Source organism: Cryptomeria japonica, chromosome 3 (genome assembly GCF_030272615.1).
Source record: "Cryptomeria japonica chromosome 3, Sugi_1.0, whole genome shotgun sequence".
NCBI lineage: Eukaryota > Viridiplantae > Streptophyta > Pinopsida > Cupressales > Cupressaceae > Cryptomeria > Cryptomeria japonica.
This window is the reverse complement of record NC_081407.1, coordinates 982,364,336-982,382,181: the sequence shown is the minus strand read 5'-3', so window position 1 is coordinate 982,382,181 and position 17,846 is coordinate 982,364,336. Positions and strand designations below refer to the sequence as shown.

The 17,846-nt window shown below is 38.3% G+C and overlaps 1 protein-coding gene across 4 annotated transcripts in view; it reads left to right on the top strand.

Annotated features, from left to right (window-relative positions):
• Positions 1–17,846, top strand: part of LOC131076207 (uncharacterized) — a 150,436-nt gene that overhangs the window by 77,052 nt on the left and 55,538 nt on the right. The window lies entirely within an intron of this gene.

Sequence of the window (17,846 nt, the reverse complement as noted above, 5' to 3'; positions counted from 1 at the left end):
AACTCGCTCTAGGCAAGACTCACTGGAAACTGGTTTTTTGCTGAGTCCCGATTTGGGTCAGGCTTGCCAAGTCCGAGTCTTGTTTCTATGGTTGACACACAAATTAACAAAATATCATTGTTTTCATTGCCAATGTGTACATATATGATATAATGATTACAACAGATAGCCCAAAGTCTACAAGTTACAAGTCAACTATTGTAGGGTAAATGCATGACTTCAGTATATTTATGTTTATGTTCAGACTTGAATCTGTTTTTTAAAAGATAAGTATGAAATTGACGTAACTATGGATCAGTCATACTTTGTGATAATGATATAGCATCTCTCAATTACGTAGATGATGCATGTTTCCAGCAAGTGTGTCTCATTAAATCCTGCCCTAAATATGTGAAGCGCTTGGATCTGGACTGTCTATTCAAAGACCCAAGTCAAAATTTCAGTATGGCCTTGTTTTTTATTGTTCTTTTGAACATAAATATTTATATTTTATAAATGAGAGAATTACAAAATTTGTTGTCTATGATAACAAAGATAACACAATCTCAGATATTTAAGACATTTTGACACATTACATCCAAGGGCAGAGCTTAGATTTCATTCTTTGACTGGCACTCCCCTGGACCCAATTAAAATGATCTTTGTCAAACGTAATATTGGCCTTTGAATATCAAGTGTTTCTATTTTCCAATACATTTTTACACTGAAAATGAGCTGAGTGCAAAAAATAAATAAATAGTTGCAGTAGCTTTGGCCTTATGCTTCTTACTTTTCATTTTTTAGCTGGGCTGTAGGGGATGTTTAGACATCCCTTGGCTGTACTGGGAATGGTCAGTGGTCCCTTAAAATTATTTTGGTATTCCTTGAATGTACCTGATTTTTTTAATGATTGGGGATGGTGATGGGGATGTTTCCAAGCCGTCCCTGTGTTCCTGAAACGTCTTGGGGACAGAATAGATAATGACAAGCAATGCAGCACACATCACTATTGGGATCCATCCTTGCTTGTGTAGGCGCACACGAACATGACACATGCAAAAACTACATATTGGTGTAACTAAATGACATGAAATGAATATTAAAACAAGAAGTGAAGAATGCATGCTTTATGTAGTTACAAAAAATAATAAATTGACAAAATAAATAATATTCATGTAATGCAATTAAATATATAATATTCTTGGAATAATATCCGCTTTGTGATTTCTTTCAATTATTTTCTATATATTTCAACTTAAGCTTTATCAGTGCAACTGCCTGAATTTATGGGGTTTATAATTCCATGATAAATGATATTCATGTAATGCAATTAAATATATAATATTCTTGTCCAAGGGGTTGAGCTTAACTGGCTAAAACACTGGGTTCTCACTGTGGAGACCCAAGTTCAATTCCCAATAGGGACATCTGAAGTGAAATTCTAAGTTGTGACTCTTGGTCTTCCATAGGATGGGGAAGGTCTTGGGGTCAATCTAATGGAACTCTAAGCTATGACTCTTGGCCTTCTATAGGATCTTGGGGTCAATCTAATCAAACATAATAATAATAATTCAAAGATATGTAATGGGGATGGGGCCCCCTACTGTGTCCCCACTGGTTCATAGCTCCAGTCAAAAGCTATTGAGGCTTCGGCCAATTACCAATAAAAAAAAAATATATATATAATATTCTTGGAATAATATCCGCTTTGTGATTTCTTTCAATTATTTTCTATATATTTTAACTTAAGCTTTATCAGTGCAACTGCCTGAATTCATGGGGTTTATAATTCCATGATAACAAAGCACCACGCTAATTAGAAGATAAAATAGAACAAATTATTTTCTCTAATAAGATAAATAATAAAAAGGAACCTCTAGTCCATAGATAAAGCATGAAAAAACCATGGGTCATATCCACCATAGAAAATGCCAACTGCTAATCTTCCACTAAACTAGTAACTGAATGGAATACTCATAGGAAAACCACAACAACATTCTTCTAGAAGTTCCACTTTTCATTCAAACAGACCAGTTTGGTTACAAAATCACTATCTTTGATCAGTAATTTCTACCAAAATCTGTTAGAAACTAAGGAACCAAACATTGAGACTACTATGTGTTGTGACCTTTTCACACATCGCCCCATTGCTAACTAGTAATGGGGACCCCCTCTTTTCCGACTTTCTGCGTTGTTAGGTTAGGGTTTTGGTTGCTTAGTGGGTAATTTTGTGTTTCTCGTGCCCGACTCTCGGAATTTTGATCATGCGTAGTGTCGTCTAGGGTTTTTGAAGTTATAGGATCAAGTTGCAAACATTGATATTTTATTGATCCTAAATTTTTGTCTAAGTATTGACCTTTTGAGCCTTAACATGTTTTTAAACACGTGCATCAGTGATTTTAAAGTGCCAGGGTATTCTCAGACCTTTTGGAGTTGTTTTCTCACTCCTAAGGTATTATTTAAATTGATTTCGCACTTTATCTCGATAATTTCCTAGCGTTTTGCTCATCTTTTTGAAAAATTTGCCTAGGTCCAGTCTAAATTTGAAGTTTCTAAGTGATTTGAGTGGTTAAAATGCCAAATTCCTAAGGGAAATCCATATTCCAAGGGTTAGAAAGTCAAATTCCATGCTAGAGGTTCTTTTCCCCTCATATTCTAGACTACCCAACCTTTTCCCCCACTCAAAATCCACACTACACATGGGTTTCCCCTGAAATCCATACTGGCTATGATTTTCCACCACTGTTTATCCATACCTAGATCGATTTTCCCCTGGAAGTGCTAAAATTTCGCTAAGTGTCAGGATTTTTCTAGACTGCCATCGATTTTCCACCAGGAGTGCGGATTGGAGTGCAGACAACGTTGAGGATGATTCCATGCTTGAGTCGATTTTCCACCAGGAGTGCGGACAACGTTGAGGATGATTCCATGCTTGGGTCGATTTTGCACCAAGAGTGTGGACTGGAGTGCGGACTATAGTGCGGACAACGTTGAGGATGATTCCATGCTTGGGTCGATTTTCCACCAGGATGTTTTATGACAAGTTAATGCGGATTTTTGTTCAGACTCTCAGTTCAGACTGAGGTCGATTTTCTACTGAGAGCATTTTGATGAGTTTTGAGTCCGGATTTTCATCCAGACTGAGGTCGATTTTCCACCAGGGAGTATTTTTGCAAGTAAAGTGAATTTGGAGTGTGGATTTTGTGTCCAGACTGCCATCGATTTTCCCCTGGAGTGTTTTATGTGCATTTTGATGAAGTTTTGTATGGATTTTTGTCCAAGCTAGGATTGATTTTCCCTTATGGGGAAATTTTTGAAACTTTAATAATTTTTATAGGGATTTTTTAATCCCAACTAAAGTCGTTTTTCCTTTGGAGGCTCAATTTGGACTTAAATCGAAATATTTAATAAGTGAGCCCCATTTTTAATTGCTTTTAAATGATGATTAATGATTATTTAAAATTTTAAAAGCAAAATTAAATAACTTGCAATAAACATTTAATATTTTAAACCTTCTAGAAGCAAGTTAGTTTTTTTACCAAACAAGTATTTAAGCAAGTGTTTTATCCCAGATTGCTTGTGTGGTGAAAGTGAGAGGTAAAAGCAAGTATACGAGAGGAGTTTTCCAGCATTATTTTATTATTAAATCTGCCAGGCGTCTCCATGAAAGGCGATTTTTCTCCCTTATTGGCGAATTTTGGCAAAGTGCTGAAGTGAAGTGTTGGGTTGAGGATTCTTTCCTCCATTTTTTCCAGCTTGCTGTTCCATTCCCTTGCTGCCATTGAAGGCCATTCCTAGATTTAGTGATTTTTTCAAGTTTGGTGATTTTTCCAAATTTGGCGATTTTTGGTGAAAGGTGGCGATTTTTGTGTTTGGAAAGTTTGGCGATATTTTCCTCCATTTTTTGCTTGCTGTTCCAACCTCCATTGTTGCAGATCCGAGCTGCCATTGATGACATTTTCAGAATTTTAAAAATGGCGCTATAGTTGGAGAAATTTCGATTTTGGTTTTGGAGAGGTTTGGTGCCACATTTTGGTGATTTTCCATGCGTATTTGGTGGCTGCCATTGTTCTTACTTGCTGATTCGCTTCAGATCTGAGGTTTGTCTTCAGATTTGACCTCCATTAATGGCTGCCCATTAATTTTCAGACTTCAATCTTCTTTGCCCAGCCAATTCCAACTTAGGCGATTTGCGTTTGGAGGTGTTTTGTGGAGTTTTTAGTGCATTTTCAGACCATTTTATTGCTGTTGTAGGTCTGTGTTGTGACGTATTCACACATCGCCCCATCGCAAATGGGGACCCCTGCTTTTTGCTTTCTAGGGTTTGTTTTCTAGGTCTTTTAGGGTTTTGTCTGTTAGCCATTGCAGGATGAGTGCTGTCTAGGGGATCGTTGGATTACAGGCTTTGCTTGAGCCAGGGTGAGTCCACAGGGCCCCAGAATTAGGGTTTCTTTGAGAGTCTTCCTTAGGGCTTGGTTTTGCTCTCGTTGCTAATTGTGTCTTGCTTTGTGAGTGGGTATCATTCTTGAAGGTCCGAGCTAGGTCGAGTTGGTGAGTGATGAAGTCTGAAATGTCATCCTGATCTTCAAATGCCCTGAAATTTGGCTAAGTCTAGAATGTCCTGATCCTGAAATTTGGCTAAGTTTGGAAAACTGAAGAATCCTCCAAAAACTAGATTTTGCAATATAACTCCTGGAGGTCCGAAACCACTCTCAAACATCCTGAAAGTATATATGGAATATAACTTAAAGTATAAGAACTTATACTTAAATGTTATATTCCATAAAATGATCCTGACGGAGAGTCCAAAATGTCAAATTTCGCTCCTGACCCTTCCAAAGGGTCCAAAGCGAAATTCTTCATAAGACATTCTACTTTGACCAAAACCTAGAACTAATGCATTCCCAGGCTTGAATGAAGGCAAAAGCACTTGTTTGAATGAAGAAATGCAAAAAAATGAAGTCAGGATCATGGCCTAAGGAGAATTTCGCTCCTGACCCTTCCAAAGGGTCCAGAGCGAAACTCTAATTTCCTCTATTTTTCTCCTTAGCTTGACCAAGTTTGTAGACTTTTGAGGCACAATTGAGAAGGTTTGATGCAACTTTGCCTTGGAGAGGAGATTTTAGACCTTGGGATGATGGATTCTAGCCTGGGAGAGGAATTTCACTCCTGACCCTTCCAAAGGGTCCAGAGTGAAAATCCTTATAACTCTCATTTTCCTTCCTTGTTTTGGATGGGCGTTGGTTTATTAGGCTTTGTGTGTGAGTCTTGATGTGTTCTTGCCTTGAGAAGTGTTTTGAAAAGTGAGGATCTTGTCCAAAAATAGGAATTTCGCTCCTGACCCTTCCAAAGGGTCCAGAGCGAAATTCTTCATAAGCCTCATTTGCTCCCTTGTTTTGGATACCAACCTTGTTCCATAGGTGAATTTGGGAAGGAAATAACATGTCTCTGCCTTTTGAGGTGATGGAACGTAGAAATGTGAAGGATTTTGGTCAAGATTAGGAATTTCACTCCTGACCCTTCCAAAGGGTCCAGAGCGAAGACATGTTTGAACGTTGGAAATGTTTGAAAGCTTTGAAAAAATGAAGGATTCTAGCCAAGAAGGTGAATTTCGCTTCTGACCCTTCCAAAGGGTCCAGAGCGAAATTCCTTGCAAGCCTATTCTTTTGACCTTGTTTTGGCTTAAGACCTTATCCCTTGGGTGAAGGATGATGTTTAGCTACCTCTTGAGGTGATTTTGAGTTGGAAAAAGGAAGAATCAAGCCCAAATCAGGATTTTCGCTCCTGACCCTTCCAAAGGGTCCAAAGCGAAAATCCTCCTAGACCTCATTTCCTTCCCTATTTGACCAAATTGTGATGTCCAAAGCATGTTGAAAGGGGAAATGGACATGATCTTGCCTTTGAGAGTGTTTGGAAGTTGTGAAAATGAAGGATTTTAGCCAGGAAAGGAAAAATCGCTCCTGACCCTTCCAAAGGGTCCAGAGCGAAATTCCTTACAAGCCTACTTTTTAACCTTTCTTGGACATGAAACCTTGTTCCTAGGGCAATGAAGGATGAGATTCTACCTTGCAAAGAAGTTTCAAGTTGAAAGAATGATGATTTTGGGTCAAGAATGAGATTTTCGCTCCTGACCCTTCCAAAGGGTCCATAGCGAATTTTCTCAAAACCTCTTTTTGCTATCAAGTTTTTGCTAGGTCAAGTGTGGGATAAGGTAAAATCAAGAGGAAGTTGCCCCTAAGAGTGACTTTGAGTTGCTAGAAACCATGAAAGATGAAGGAATTGAGCCTAGAAGCGATTTTCGCTCCTGACCCTTCCAAAGGGTCCAGAGCGAAAATCCTTAAAACCATCTTTTTTCCAAAATTTGAGCAAAGCCAAGCTTGGACAAGGGTGTGAGAAGGCATTTGGATTGCCTTAGAGTGGATTTAGGTTGCCAAGAATGCAAATTTTGAAGCCTAATGAAAATTTTGCTCCTGACCCTTCCAAAGGGTCTAGAGCGAAATTTCTAAGATTCCCCTTTTTCTTTGCAAATCAAGACAAGATTTTAGTTTTTATACCCTGGGGAGGAGTGAGACAAGATGTTCTATGCCTTGGAGGAGATTTGAAGTTGAAAGGATGGCAAAATAGCCCTAAAACAAGATTTTCGCTCCTAACCCTTCCAAAGGGTCCAGAGCGAAAATCCTAAAATCTACTTATTCCTTTCAAATTTATGCTAAGCTATGCCTAGACCAAGGTAAAAGATGCCCTTGAGATTGCCTTTGAGTTGATGTTTGTCTCCAAAAGTGATGATTCTAGGCCAGAGGAGGAAAATCGCTCATGACCCTTCCAAAGGGTCCAGGGCGAAAATCCTAAAAATTCCTATTTTGCTTTACAAAATCAAATCAAACTTGGATTGGGTGAAAGAAGAGAACTATTTCCTAGCCTTGTGAGGTGGATTGAAGTTGGAATGATGAAAAATGAGCTACAAACAAAGAAATTCGCTCCTGACCCTTCCAAAGGGTCCAGAGCGAAAAAACACTAAAACCATCCTTTTCTCCAAATTTTGTGCTAAGTCAGGCGTGGACTAGGGTGAGAAAAGCTATTTGGAATGCCTTGGAAAGATGTTTGACCTTCAAAAATGTGAATTTTGGGTTAAAGTTGGAATTTCGCTCCTGACCCTTCCAAAGGGTCCAAGGCGAAATTCTTATAGGGTCTGTTCCTGGAGAAAATCTTGGGCAAGTTTCATGTTGATATCTTTTCGTTGATGATTTAAGTTGAAAATGCTATGTTGAAATGAATTTATCATGTGTCCTTAATCATCTTTTTGTTTGTCTTGCAGTTAAAAGGCGACCTTCTCCAGTCCAGCATTTGAAGGAAAGGTACACCATCCATCCTGCACATCAAAGACAAAGGAGGTTAACGCAAGGGTTCATTGAAGAAGCAGATAGTTCCAGAAGAGTTAATTAAAGTTAGCTTCTCAGCATCATCAAATTGAACATCAACCAAGTTGCAAGTGTCAGACAAGGTGGCGTCTCAGTCATCAATCCTCCAGTCGGATTGGTCCACCTCAGCGTGTCCAGATTCAATGTACCTGGCTCATCAAAATGGCACAAACTTCGATGTACCTACCTCGGTTCTCCATTGGTCGAATATTCCAAAGAAGACATGTGTCCAAATAATGCAATTATTTCATTGGTCAGAATTAAGTTTGTTGTAACTAACCCTAATCAGGGTTTTCATTGTAAAATCTCGGCCGTTGATCTCAAATTGATTTGAGCCATTGAATTGTATTGAGGGCGCTATATAGGCCTTGGCTCCTCATTTGTAAAGGCTAATAGTTAGTCAGGAGTTAGAAGGTGAATAGTTAGAAATAGTGAATAAGTCAGTTAGTAGTATAGCAATTAGAGTAGAATAGAAAGAGAAGGCAAAGATTGTTGCCAAGATGTTGTTGTAAAAGGCTTGTAAAACTTCATTGAAGAAATGGTGAAATCTATGGGTCGATTCAACAATTTGCATGGTCTCTATACTTCTCAGATTTGATTTCATGTTACTAGATGAGTGGAAGAAATGTGTTTGATTGATGGTGAAATTTGTATATCCATACTACTAGCAGTTTGTTGATTGCAGACTTGCCTTGTGTAGTCAATTGGAATCATTCAGCTTAAGCTTAACTTCAATTGTCGCTTCTTCATTGACATGCATCAGCTTGATGGTGTCTATGCCTGTAGTGTTGATTTGAACATCATAAAGCTTTCCTCCGAAGATCGCACTAACCTTGTGGAGATGGTCCTGGGATGTCAAAACAAGACTTAGTTAGAATTTCACCAAAGATCATTCATTGCTCCTACATTCTTAGTGTCAGAATTAGATCCTTTCCTCGCCCTCGTCCTTTTCCTTTTTTTTTTAAATCTAGACTAGTGAAATCCTATGTTCCAGCAATATTCAAAGCAAATCAGATGTTTAGTCATCAAGTGTAAGTCCCCTTGTGATTCCAGCAAAATCACATCATACCACAAAGAGCTTATCCACGAGTAGAGAACCTACATACAAGAACCTTGGAGTTGCTTCGACTGATCCTTCGGCGAGATCTTCAGCAGTCGGGAAACTTTATTCAAGAGAGGATAAGGTACCTTTAGGTATTTTATTCTGTGTTCGCATGTGCATGAAAAACACATCAACAGTCTGAAAACTCCATAATAGGCAGTTGTCGTCAGAAATTTTCATTTCCAGCTACCTAACCACTTTGGCGATTTTGCTTGGAGCTGATTCCTTAACCATTTTCCATCATTTTCAGGGATTTTTAACTACTTTGCAAGGTGCTGGTAAGTCTGAAGTAATCAATTTTCAGATTTGTCCCCAGAAATTTATTTTTTACCAGCCACACATTCTTGAATATGATTGTTTTCATCATTAAAACTAATTTTTATCGAGTTTATGCACATTTTTGAAGATTACAACATGTTTTAAAAGTCTGATTTTTAGGTTGTCTTCAGAATTGTTGACCTCCATTGTTGACTGTGGAAGGTGTCTTCAGACATACTTTGTGTGAAAACACAACCTTTCAAACATTTCCTTAGTCATCGTTGATCTGATATACTCCTTTGCATTTTAGCTTGCATATTTTCTAAGCATAAGTAGGTATTAATGAATTTTATAGAGGGTTTCCATGCCCTAGCGTTGTCACACTTTGAATTTAATTGTCAAAATTTACCAAGTGTATGGATTATTTTCCTGACTTCATGCTCTAATTAGCTAAAATCTTTAGAAAGTCAGGAATTTTATTAAGAGCATTATTTATTTTCCTAAGTCTAACTTCAAGCTTCGTACAGGTGCGATGTCAAAGTCTGGATATAAGGAAAGGAAAGAACTATTGAAGATGTTGGAGATTGGATTCTATCCAGAGCTCAAGATGTCATCTAGATGGAAAGAGATCACAGATACAAACACGCATTTCCTAGACTTCGACCAGATGCAGCAACGGATGTTCGGAGTCGGAGACCAAGTTCCTTCCCCAGCATATGCGAACATTATGAAGAGTGGTATTTTTCATGCTGCTGGATTTCCATAGTCCATACAGTGCAGTGAGCTTATCCTGGAGTGTGCACGATGTTATGACCCACTCACGCGAATGATCAAAACTCCTAAGGGCGTTAGCATTGCCTACCTTGCTGAGGATGCTATTGCAGAGGTGTTCGGGATTCCACGCAGAACGGACATGAAGGATGTGACCAAGGATGAATACGAAGAAAGATACACGAAGAAGATGGGTGTATGCAAGAATTTGATAAACAAAGAGTGGATGATTGAGCCTAGGTCTCATCATTCCAAGGCTCCCAAGACACTCATGTGCATAGACTTCAAGGAGGAGTATAGCGACTTAATATTCCTACTCAACAAAGTGATGGGGATGCCGCAGGTAGCAATATTCAATGGATGGATGTTCTACTTCATCCAGGATTGTTTTAGAGGAACATTAGTAAATTGGTCTAAGATTATAAGTGACAATTTGGATTTTCAGCTGAGGAATGTAGAGCGGTCCAAGTCATTCGCCATGACTTCTTACTTGGTATACTTGCTTGCACAGTTTGTTTCATACAGAGGATTAATATGCAAAGGTGAAGTCAGGAATGGGCAAGGACAATTCAGGAGTCATGAATGCTACCCCCAGCTGAGCATGTATAGAATTGAAGACTATAAGAGAGTGAATGATGCATTCACTATGTACATCACACCAATGCTGCAAGGCGGAATCCACAGAAGATTGTCCAAGGAGGCAACAGAGTTAATAGATAAATATGGATCGTGGTATATTCAGTTTCCCACTTTCACGTACCTTAGGATTCATGGGTTTCAATCCGAACCCTACAGGCTTCCTAGGTATTTGACCAACAGAATGATCTTGTTGGAAGTGGTGAGACAACTTCTAGAGTTCGATGTCATTCAAAGAGAGAAGCACAGGACACGTATGACATTCCCTATTTTAGTTGGGAAGACATCAGAGGTTTGCCAGTCCGCCATAGTCGCCAGCACTGCGAGTGAGGAGCTTGCATTCTATCGATTTGCTACACACAAGAAAAGAGAAAGATTTGATCCAGACAAGAAAGCTGAAAGGATTAGGGGAGAGAAGTTCATCCACAAAGCTGACATAGAAGATTATTGGGCCAACCTAATGGATGAGCAAGCAGTGAAGAGAAGAATGTGGTCCAAAATGTTAGTGGATTTCATGAGGAAGTGTGGACTTTTCCTCATTCCTGATCAAGTGTTAGATAACAAAGATCATCCGCATCCACAGTATGAGAGTGAAATGAAGAAGGCAATTCTATTGCCAAATTGGTCAAAGTCAGAAGAGATTGACCTGAATATATTGATGAGAGAGGTCTTGAGTTTCTCCCGTGCATGGGTAGATATACAGATGAATAAGTTAGTTGATATGGGTGTTCCCTTCACCTATGAAAGGATGAAGCTGAAAGAGTCTACTTGTGAGGATGATCAGAGGACTGTCAGTGATGTCAGGATTCATGTAGATGGAGAAAGTCAAGCTCCCAAAAGAAGGAAGAACACGCCAAGAGAAGTCAAGGCCAGAGGGAAGAAGATTGAGGAGGTGAAGAAGAAACAAAAGACTATCATTCCTCCACCTATCATTCCTTCACCCCCTCTCAGTGTCTCATCAATCGAAGTGATTGAAGTAACTTAGCAGAACAAGGAGACTCAACAGTGTTCCAACACAGTGATACTACCAGGGAATACTTAGGAATTTCATGCCACAACGACATCTGCACCTCCGAATGAGAATGATGATCATCCAGGATCCCCTACTGTCCTTTTGGAAGTTAGTTTGGGAAATGAGGTATACGATTGGACCAGGAATAATCCTGATGATAATGATGATGTTATCTCGACATTGAGAGGACTTGATTGAGAAATATGTCTTGATGATGGTATAGAGATGGTCGCTATTCCTGAATGGCTGATGAGAAGTATGGAGAAAAGTAAGAAAATGATAGAGGTACAACCTATTGAGGACATTGATGACTACCTAGCTAGGAGTGCTAAGGAGAAAGAGCCCAAGAGAGCAGAGATTTTGTCGCACATAGCTAGAGATGAGACAGGAATGCGGATTGCGCAGATTGCTGTTCCTATAGCAGGCGTGACAACAAACATTGCTACTCCTATGGATTTCCAGATCACTTCAGTTGCCCTTGGTCGTACATCCAAAAAGCAAGAATTTCAGGAGGTTGGTGAAAACCTCAAGGCAATCGATGCAAGGTTAGACAGAGAGATTGCAGAGAAAGAAAGGTATAGAGAAGAGAATATCAGACTTAGAGAGTATATTGCAGGGATAAGGCGTGAAAATCCCACCCTTATTTCCCCTATTGCAGTTGACCATGGAATGCATTCACACTATGAGGCAGTGAGAGGTACACTCTTAGAGGTGGAAAAGTGGATTGATAATACAAGAAAGCAGGCAGATGATTTCCTTACTCAGTTTGTCCATGCATATGATAGGACAACAGGGCTCGCATTCAGAATCCAGTATGAGTTTGGCAAGAATTCCGGCCTGTTCAAGACAAGACTATTCCACGCCTCCAGGCTTTGAAGAAGATTCCTAATTCCACCTTGGTCAGCGAGACATATTGTGCACTGTGGAGACATATACAATTTCCATGGCTGGTATTGTTCATTAGCCGTGAAGAAATCAACTTATGAGAACGCCCAGTCGAGTTGTATGGAGATGGAGGGATTGATTCAGGACATTCAGATGAAGATTCTTGCCTTGATTGAGGAATTATTGGGTGTTGATGTTAGTGATGCTAGTGGTTTACACTTAGTCGAATTAAGAGACAAGATGAAATTTATGTATTTTTGCCAATTGGACTCTTTGAAGAATTGTCAGATAGACGACTTGGTCTCTTTGTTGATTCATGTTCATAGTTCGCAGAAGCTCATGCTAGAATGGGAGAACATTTTGGATGCTTGCTTGGATTCACTGGACGTGATTGATTTACAACAGGATACCTTGCCTAGCATTTCCATGGAGGTGTTAGATTCAGTATTGGCTAGATTCTTGGAGTATGCTAGGAGAGAGAGAGATGCAGGGAGGAATCTTCTAGAAGATTCCCTATTTGATGACTAGGTATTTTTTTATTCGGCCATATGTTGGTGGCACAATTTTTGATGTAAACCGTAATTAGGGCAATTCTAGGGTTTTGTTGGTATGATCTCGGCCGTTGATCTTGGATCAATCTTGGCCATCCATTTTGTAAGAGACTCTATATATGCCTCCTTGTCTCTCATTTGTAAGAGAGTTTTTGTAGAATTGTTGGTATATTATGCAGCTATTTGAATTATAATCATTGTTCAATTGTTGGTGATTTTGCTCTTCAAGTGTTGTATTTGCATTCATGATTCTCAATTCCTCCAAGTTAGACTAGAATTTTAGTTTAAAATTTATTTTCATGTATGTTAGATTGAGTGAAAGATTTGTTGAATTCATTTGTGTGGAATCCTTAATCCATACCACTAGCCTCTTGCCGCTAGTAAGTGCGCCTTATGTGGTCAACTGGAATTTTTAGTAAGCTTAACTTCAACTATTACGCGTCCCTTGACAAGCATCAACTTGGATGGTGTCAACGTTTGATGGTGATAGCCTGAAAGTCTTTAAGTATACCTTAGACGATTGCACTAAGCTTGTGTCAATACCTGATTGTGAGACCTTGCCTGGTTTGATTCCACTAGATCCATTCATCATTTCCTACATTCCTAGGTTTAGAATAGATTCCCTGAACCCTATTTCCTTTTCCCCCTTTTTTAGTAAGAAGTAAATCCAGAGCCATATTGATAAATCTTAAGTTGTCAGCACACCTACTCCGCATCATTCATGATAATCCAAACATTTGCGTAAGCCCCCAAGTGAACACAACAATTCACATCGACCATTGAGTTACCCACTCATCAAGACCTAACATGTAGAAACCTTGGAATCATTTTAGTTGATCTCATTCTTAGCATCTGAGGTGATTTTGTTCAAGAGAGGGTAAATTACCTTGGTATTTTATTCTGAAATGATATGTGCACAAAAACTCATCAACACTATGCTACTTGGTTTTCAAATGACAGTGGGAATTGGGAGGGATTGAGAGCTTTGACACTAATGAATAAAGGTACTGAAATGTGAAATGCAACAAAATACAAGTATTTGTCTAGGGAAAACCCAAGAGGGGCAGTTGGTAGAGGCAATTGCTCTTATACGAGAGTGTATTGCTCAAAATAGACAGTGCAAAGTGTTTTATGACCTCTGTCACACCTATCACTAATTTAGATTTCTACTTCAGAGAGATGCAACAATTCAATTCTCCTCCTTTGTGCTTTGGGCTCCCAATTGGTTCTTATTGACTGTTGGAAAACTCCTCATATTTATAGAAAGCCTTCTACATAGATATCAAAGAAACAAGGTCACTGAAATGATTAAAAATCTCTTTATTTTTTCCTTTCAGATAAAACTGCCTCAAAATTGTACAAAAACATCCACAGAAAACCCTACACGAGAGCAGGCATCGTGAAAAAAGAAACAGATTAAAATGGGTCGCGTGTGCCCAGAAAAAAAGAACCCTTCGCCCAACGTTATCAGTTTGTGACGTCTTGCAAAAACCCTCGAACAGGACCCGCAACTTGACAGATGTGCGAAATTCGAAAAACACTTGTTGTGCACAGCAGACACAGACCCCCCCGCTATTTGTAGAGAAGAAGTTTGCAGTGCCAAGAAATTCGACGATCCGAAAAACCTTTGCAGGAAAAAAAATGGCACGTTTTTTTTTTTCAAAACCCAACATGATGCTCCAGCCAACCTGCGCAATCCTTGAATTTTTGTTTCGATTTGCTTGTGAATTTGCAGACAAAAAAACTTCGATTTTGTTTGAAAACAAAAATTGAACTAGAAAACTAATAAAAAATTTCTAAATTTTTTTTAGGATAGCCCATGAATTGTGTTTGAAAAAAATTCGCCAAAAAATAGATTCAGCTCTGATACCATGAAATGGTATCTCGATGTACACAATAGAGACGAATGGCTCTATTTATTAAAGATTACAAGACAAAAACAGAATGCAGATATAGAAACTAACTAAATAACTAAAAACAACTATATGACCATTAAATAATACAATAAATACTTCAATAGCAAAACCATCCTCGAAACTTCCTTATCTTCTTTTTCCTTTTGAAGCAATAACTTTTGTACATACAGACTTGAAATGAGGTTTTGTTTTTCAAGAGAAACATAAATATTTAAACATTTTTGACTTTTTGTTTAGCCGTGTGACATGCTGAAGTATCTTTTCTCTTGAGGATGGGTTCTTTTCCTCGACCTGATATGTATCACTTGTTCTAAAGCCTTAAATATGAGAGATAGACTATTATATAGTGATTAATCAGAATTTTTGTCTCACCTCTGGAACTGGGAATCTCACAAAACCATGAATTTACATAATCTATCTATACTGTTGATTTTATGGCACTAAGAGCAGAATTACAAATGGCTGTATCCCAATACAAAGCAGACTGCTCAAGAGGAGGGCAATATGCAAAGGCAGTAGAGATTTTTATGATTTGTTTTTTTTGTTAATTTGATCCTGCTTGAAAAGCTATATTCTCCTAATTCTTTATCACTCTAAGTGCTAGGCCAAAATAATATGATTGCCAACTTTCCTGTCCATAACTGCCAACCATTATCTGACTATCTGCAAGTAGACCACTGTCACCATAATCAATGTCATTCTGCCAAACGATGGAGTCCAATAGGCTTTGTTAACATGTAGCGCCCATGCAAAATCCTTCCATACAGCAGCAACCATTGACAAAGGCATAATTAATAGGATTAGTTCCTTCCTCTTTATTGCAACCAAGGACCTTAATGGGCTTTTCCTAGTTTATCGGAAATGGCTCAAATTGCCCCTTGTATCAGATTGAAGAGGAAATGGTACGGGAATAGGTGCGAGAGAAAGGATGGTGTTGATGTGTTTTTTATGTCACCTTCAAACACATAGTAAAATACTAAGTATCTTATCCTCTCTTGAACAAAGACCTCTCGGATGCTAAACTATGTGATCAGCCAAGATGACTCCAAGGTTCGGATAGTCAGATCTTGACCTTATACATGGATAGATTCAATGTGTATGATGTGATATTGCTAGAATCACAAGAGGACTTACGTTGATACGTGAATGCTTGAATGCTTTTGGAACGTGGAATTTTACTTGACTTTAAAAAATAGCAAAAGGATAAAGGGTTGAGAAAGTGAATCTAATCTTAAGAATGTAAGAGGCTACAAATGACGTAGTGAAATTCAACTAAACTTTGCTTTGCCATGCAAAGCAACAATTCCACAAAGTTTAGTGCGATCTTCTAAGGATAGTTGTTGATATTCAAAGCACTACCAAGGACATAGACACCATCAAGATGATGCATATCAATGAAGTAGTAACTGATAGTTAAGCTCGGCTAAATGAGTTCAGTTGACCACACAAGATACTTCACAATCAATGAAATACTAGTAGTCTGAACATAAGAATTTCACCACAAACCATTCACAATAGCTTCCATCCATCCAACCAACATGAAAATAAATGAGAAGTAGAGACCATGCAAAATGTTGAATCAACATATGAAATTCACCATATCTTCAATGAAATTAATATGCTTCTTGCAACAAAGTTTTGACAACAATCTCTTTTTCTCCTACTTGTTGATGTATTTTTTAGACACCTCTAACACAGAATAAAATACCAAAGTATTTTACCCTCTCTTGAACAAAATCACCTTAGATGCTAAATTTATGATCAACTAAGATGACTCCTAGGTTCCTAATGTCAGTTTTGACGTGTGGGTAACTCAATGGAAAATGTGATTTGCTGTTTGCACAAAGGGACTTACACAATTGTTTTCAAGACTTAAACATATCTTGAAAGGAAGTAGGTTTGCCATGATTTTCAAATAACTTATGATTTTGCAAGATGAGCACTTGATCTATTTCTAACAAAGGTTTTAAAATAAAATGCAAAAGGAAAGGGTTTAGAGAGTTCTATTCTAATCCTATTTTAAACCTAGAATGCAAGAGATAGTGAATGACTCAATGAAATTTAACTAGGCTTAGTCTTGTCATACTATGGACAACTCAACACGAGCTTAGTGCAATCTTATAATGTAATCAATTGATATTCGAATTCACATTCATAACACCAATACCATCCATTCGATTAATATCAATGTGCAAATAGGAATTGAAGTTAAGCTTAGATCAATTTCTAGTTGACCACACAAGGTAAATTCACAATCAGCAAATAGCTAGTGTTATGGATAAAACGAATTTCATAAAGATTCATTCAACAATTTCTTTTATTCAACTACAATACTCTAAGCAAACTTCTAAACTAAATTTGGAGGTAAGAGAACCACATGATGTTCCAAGATCTCATAAAATCACCAAGTTCAATGATTAAATTCAATTTTGGCAGCAAATAGGTGACAATTCTAAAAAATCTCTCTTACAAATGAGAGAAGGGGTTTATATACAGTCTCAAAATGAAATGAAGGGCCAAGATTCATTTAGAATCAAGGGCCAATATCATGCCAACATTGCCCTAATTAGGGTTTACATGAAAAAAGTGGAATCACAAAACTCGAGAAAGGTCCAATGAAATGCCACCTAGTCATCAAGCAAGCTATCTTCTAGAATATTCCTTCCTCCATTCCTCTCTCTAACTGCATATTCAACGAATTTGGACATAACTGAATTGAGCTCCTCCATCGTGACACTTGGCAATCCGTCAAGCTGCAATTCGATCACATCCAAGGCATTTGAGTAGGCATCGAAAATGTTTTCCCAATCCGGTGTAACCTTTTGCAAGTTGTTGATGTGGATCATGAGGGAAACTAAATTGTTCAGCTGATTCTTCCTAATAGACTCCAACTCTTTGAATTAAACAAACTTCATCTTCTCCTTCAGTTCTTCCAAATTTAAACTGCTGGAAGTGTGGACATCTTGTCCCAATAACTCTTTAATTGATTCAAGGATCTTTGATTGTATCTCTTGGATTGATCCTTCCATCTCCATGCATTCATCTTTTGCATGATCAAATATTGACTTCTTCATGGCCAAAGAACAATACCATCCAAGGAAATCATAAACATTATCCTCCCGAATAACTCCCTCCTAGATCAATGTAGATGTAGGATCCACTTCAACACTTTGAGGCGAGGAATAGTCTTGTCTTGCTCTGGCTGGAACTCTTCCCATACTCCTGCCAAGTATTGTATTCTGCTTATGAGCAGCGTTGTTCTATCATAGGCTTGGACGAATTGGGCTAGGAAATCATTTGCTTACTTCAAAATATCCT